Source organism: Coptis chinensis, chromosome 8 (assembly GCF_015680905.1).
Source record: "Coptis chinensis isolate HL-2020 chromosome 8, ASM1568090v1, whole genome shotgun sequence".
Taxonomy (NCBI): domain Eukaryota; kingdom Viridiplantae; phylum Streptophyta; class Magnoliopsida; order Ranunculales; family Ranunculaceae; genus Coptis; species Coptis chinensis.
Window position 1 is genome coordinate 20430452 of NC_141463.1, and position 5343 is coordinate 20435794.

Here is a 5343-nt window from a genome sequence, read left to right on the forward strand (position 1 = left end):
ATTCCCATCCAACTCCCTCTTCTTATATAATTGTTCCACCAAATCGGAGTGATAGAAATCCTCAGTCGAATACTACAACCTACTCCAATCCCTCCTAATCATCTCGTCACCGTAAAAGCGTAGCGAAAATGATCGGTAAAATGGCAGAACTTGCTCGGCAAAATTCTCCATCTTTGCGCCATTGGAGTTTTGATAAAATTTGTGGGTTTGAGTAAGGTGGAGAAAACAATTTGAAGCAACCTTACTAAAAAAAAAAGGGTGGTGGCACAACAGTTTGAAATTGTTTAATTTTTTGATGTTTTTGGTGGTTTAAAAAGGTCGGAATTGGTGGGGGAATGTTTTGAAGAAGATTTGAAGTTAGGATTGTATTGTGGGCGTGGGTGTATACTACACCATAAGGGATATTTTGTAACAGAGCAAAATTTTCATTTGTAATGAATATATCCGTTACTATCTTTCTAACAGATATAATTGTGAGGTTTGTTGCTATCCGTTAGTATATTTCAATTGATTTTTCTAATTATTATCAAAGCCTTTTGGTAACAATTGTGTCCGTTAGCAAACAACTAAAATAATGACCAGAAGGGTATATTCGGAACTAACATAGAACATTAAATTAAATAGAAGAAAATTGATTTCACATTCTCGTCTCTCTCTTCAAGCCTCCATCGAACACTTCCCCCGTCTCCTCTGTCAAACCCTCACCGACGAAGAAGGAAATAAACCAGGTACGTTTTTTTTCTTTTCTTCTACCCAAACCCCATCTAGCGAATTTCTAAGTTATTTTTTTTAATGGTGCTCCATGATCGAATTGTTCAAGTTAGGTTTACTTGGTTCACTTGCTGATAAATTTGGGGAAATTAAGCTTTGTATTGAAATTGTAAGATTGGACTCTAAATTTATGCTTCTCGATCAATTGGGATATTTCGTTGGTTTGGGGTTCGGTTGGCTAATAAACAATCGAAAGAATTTCGATATTAATTAAATAGTTTCTGTTTATCTAAGATTCAGTTTTCCTTACAAACTATTTCTGTTTCTGTTTGATTTCCTAGGTTGTGACTGCTACATAGCTTTTTCTCTCTTCCTTTGACAGACACAGGCAGGTTATCGAATTTTTGTTACGTATTATTTTTTTTACTAGTTTTTTTTCCAGTGAATTCAATCTTCAGATAATGGGTTGGTTTATTCCCTGTTCATTTTTGTTTTTGTCAAGTGAAAAGCTTCGCCACATTGAACCTTTACAGTATTTTTATGGAACATGCACGACATTCTCCGATTGATGAGAGCAACTCTTTGGAGTCTGGTTATTGTTTGGAGTTGAATTGGATTTTTGTTCAAGGTAGTATGATTGATGGTTTATTTGTTTTGTTTTGGGGTTTAGGATATTGCGGTTGCTGACCTTCCTCCAACGCAACCTATTCGATTGGGGATAGCACTGAATTACTCTGTGTTTTAGTATGAGATATTGAATTCTTTTGAGAAAGCTTGTAGCATGGCGAAACAGGTTTGCTTACTTTTTTGGATTCAGGATATTGATTGGTTCTAATATGATGGGTTTTTAGCATTTTTATGGATTTGGTAAGTCATATGTGGTAACATAATTTGTAGGTAATATAATTAAATGAAGTAATTGATTGTAATGAAAACATGCTTAGTCAGCTAACTAACACAATGTTTAATTCTTTACTTTTTTTCTTTGCTCGGTAATGAATGAAATTAATTCCTTGTTTGACTTCTCGATTTATACATGTCCTTCCACAAAGGATTTCTTGTGTAAGTTGACTTGTGCATAGAATTTGCAAGCACATTGGAGTTAGTCTAGCTAACTTGTGTGATTTTCATGTTTTTCTTTTCTTTTAATTCCTTTTTCATTTTGCTTGTTCACATATTTGTGGGTAAGTTTGTATAATCACGAATGAGTGTGCATTTGTATTACAAACAAACACTACACCATATAGAAGCTGCAAAAAAACTTGTCTCGGAGAAAGGAGAGGCAGTCAAATCTGCTAAAGCCAAAAAGGAAGATATAACTGATTTGGTGACTGAGTTAAAGAAGGCCAAGGATGATCTGACACGTCTAGAAGAAACATTTAAACTCAAACCTGGCCTCCCAGAGAAGGATGGGAAGATTGATTATACTCGTGATTTTTTCGCTCGGCAAGCATTTTTGACAGTGTCGGGCCAGCTCCAGGTTGAGACATTTGCTTGTGCTCTTAGCAATGTTTATACATTTGGACCAACTTTTCGAGCTGAACATTCTCACACATCAAGGCATCTCGCAAAATTTTGAATGGTAGAGCCTGAGATAGCATTTGCAGATTTAGAGGTATGAGATGTTATTTTACGTCATTTCAATTATACCAGCATAAAAATGACTCAAAGATTACACTCTAGCTTTATAAAATGTTCATGATAAACAACAACACGTGCATACACACATTAGAACACACTGGTTGAACCTCCAAAAAAATGTTTGTATCAAACATAGTCAGACATTCATGTAGTCCACTGTTCACAGAATAAAAATTATCTCATGATCTCCCTAGATTAATCTTTTTTTTTTTGTTAACGCCATCAAACCCATAGTTTCAGTTTTGAGTAAAACAGATTGCCCCTCCCTAGTCGGGTCATTCTCGTAATTACCTCTTTCAGTTTTCCATATAATAGACAGCCTAGTTTTTTTAATTTTACAGCCCGATTTCAAGAAGCTTGAGGCGTTCAAAGGTATGATGTTTTATGGGGAAATTCTTTTTAGTGACTTGACGATCTTCACCAAGTAGACCCATAATTCATCTCTTGTGATCATGCTCCCGTGTTAGTGTAAAAAATTCTTGATCTATTTGACAACTTAATATAGGAATATGTTGCATTATAGTTTCCTATTGATGGTTCTAATGTTTATGTTTGGAAGAATTTTGGTATTTCAGTGGGCAATTATTGAAGTTTCCGTGCTTGTAGGATGATATAAACTGTGCGGAGGAATATGTTAAATTTCTCTGTAAATGGTTACTAGAACATTGTCGAGATGATATGGAGTTCATGGTGAAGAATTTTGACAAAACAGCGATAGACCATCTGGAAATGGGTTCTTCAACTCCCTTTGAGCGTATTACTTACACAAGAGCAATTGAGCTGCTAAAGGATGTCGATGCCAAGGTCAAGACCTTTGAGAAAAAGGTGGAATGGGGAATAGATCTAGCATCTGAACATGAACGGTAGATGAAGATATTGTGAAATGATTGTTATTTTGTGTTAATCTGTTGATTTACTTTCTAAGCTGATTGTGTTCCTGATGGCGAAGATACCTCACAGAGGTCATGTTCAAAAAACTTGTTATCGTGTACAACTATCCCAAAGATTTTAAAGCATTTTACATGAGGCTTAATGATGACTTGAGAATAGTGGCTGCTATGGATGTACTAGTACCCAAGGTATGTTAGTTTATGTCTTTCTTTGGGAAATGTTGTACTTTTCAGTAGACCAAAAGTGCTCCTTTTTTATATATTTAAAAAATAATAATCTTATGCTAGTCTGCTGATTAACCAAAACATTATATGGATGCTATGATTGAGTTGAACATCTAGAGCTGTTCTATAATTGAGATTGTTTATTCCATTAGTATTTAAGTGATTTGCTTTTGCATTTCAGGTTGGGGACCCATGTTGAGAGATCTGTTTGACATGGTGGAAAGTTTTCCACAAAAGCTCCATTGCCGATAGGCTTGCACTTGAATAACGTTACGAACACTACATCAATGGTCTGCTCCTTGTCTACAAGTATAAACTCTAGTGACGATGATTATCCAAGTGCACACAGAGAGAAGCCACCATTTGTACTGGTAAGGAAAAAACTCTCCCACTTCTCCTATTTCTTACGGTATGAGTAAATACTTTGATAGTTTTTTTCAATTATTTTACAAGTTAAGTCATTATAGTGAGAATTTTGTTTCCTCCAGATGATGCTGATGGAATTTAGGAATTTATCGAAATGAGCCCCACAAAGAATAGGCAAGAATCAAATCCTTTTTCCTGAGATTACGATATGAGGCGAGTAACTACTTCTAAATTTCATTGCTTGTTTGCCTTGACATTTTGTACTAATCAAGTGTCATTTTGTAGGCTCACAACGAGTAGCCCTGTTCCATTATGCTGCCTCAATTCTGTTTTGGATCCTTGCAATTTTAATATGCAATGCAAAACTAAGGTAGGTTCCAAAATCTGTCTTTTAACTATGCTAATTGTGAAGTGGATATAACTTTATGTTGTCGAGTACTTGAGGTTTTTTAACAAATGCTTGCAACCATTCTATGGTTTTAAATCTAGATTTACATACAAATGACTTTGAATTGTTTTCCATTTTTTAAGTAGTGGGCAGTAGTGTATCTTATTTATTTGTCTTGTGTCTTAGACCAACATTACAACAATGTGGACAATACACTAGGCTTACGTTCGTTCTAATTGCATCACTTGCACTTCAGTAAGAATAATCAGCTCATGCATGTATTAAACATGTGCCCCTTGGCCAACAAGCTTGACGTGTCGATATCGTTAATGGCATCATCTCGCATTTGGTCATTGTTGTAGGCTCTATCTTAAAAAGCTAGTTTATTCCTCGTGTTCTATGTTATTCAGGTTTGTCCACCCTTTAAATCTTGAACCCCAACATACTTGACCAAGGCAGTAATATTATTTTTGAAGGATATGCAAAAAATGACCCTGTTTTTGGTTGGTTTACAAGTACTGTTTTTTGGTTGCTTTCTCTTCAATTTCGAAGTGAAGATTATAGGATCAAGTCAATGGGTCCATTTGGCAAAAGCTCTAACTAAAGGAAGAAAAAAAATATTTTGACGGAAACTTAGGCTGCTTGACTGAATGATTCCATTTGCTTATGGTAACTCAAAGTTAAACATTATACTTATAAAGTACACTAATACTACTTATATCTATTCTTTGGTTTATAACTCTTTTGCTATTAGTTATTAATAATGACAACACAGTTTCTGGTTTTTGTTTCCTTCATTTGATCAGGAGGCGTTAGATATTGTTCAACTTTGTAAAGATGATCAAGAAAGTACATTTGCTATGCTTGCTTCTGTGCTAAGCCTGGGAAACATTTCTGTTCAAGTAATTGACAATGAGAACCATGTGCTTGTTAGGTTTGTCAATATATGTCCATCTGTATATGGTAGAAATGAATCGAGAAAAAAATAGGAAAACTCATTTTGAGAATTTGTTTTTGTTTCAATGTACATTGTAATTTGGATTGGAGGTTTTGTTTCTTTCTATGTAAATTGAGATTTGGATTGGTGGTTTTATTTCTATAAAGTTTAATTGGTTATTGGTT

At 34.8% G+C, this 5343-nt stretch overlaps 1 pseudogene across 1 annotated transcript; it reads left to right on the forward strand.

Annotated features, from left to right (window-relative positions):
- The first annotated feature begins 610 nt into the window (after positions 1 to 610).
- Positions 611 to 5343, forward strand: LOC147480447 (asparagine--tRNA ligase, cytoplasmic 1-like; annotated as a pseudogene). Its single transcript, XR_015204202.1, has 10 exons — positions 611 to 728; positions 1053 to 1103; positions 1382 to 1504; positions 1901 to 2326; positions 2959 to 3215; positions 3302 to 3431; positions 3649 to 3838; positions 3956 to 4046; positions 4119 to 4203; positions 5028 to 5343. The product of XR_015204202.1 is annotated as an asparagine--tRNA ligase, cytoplasmic 1-like (transcript).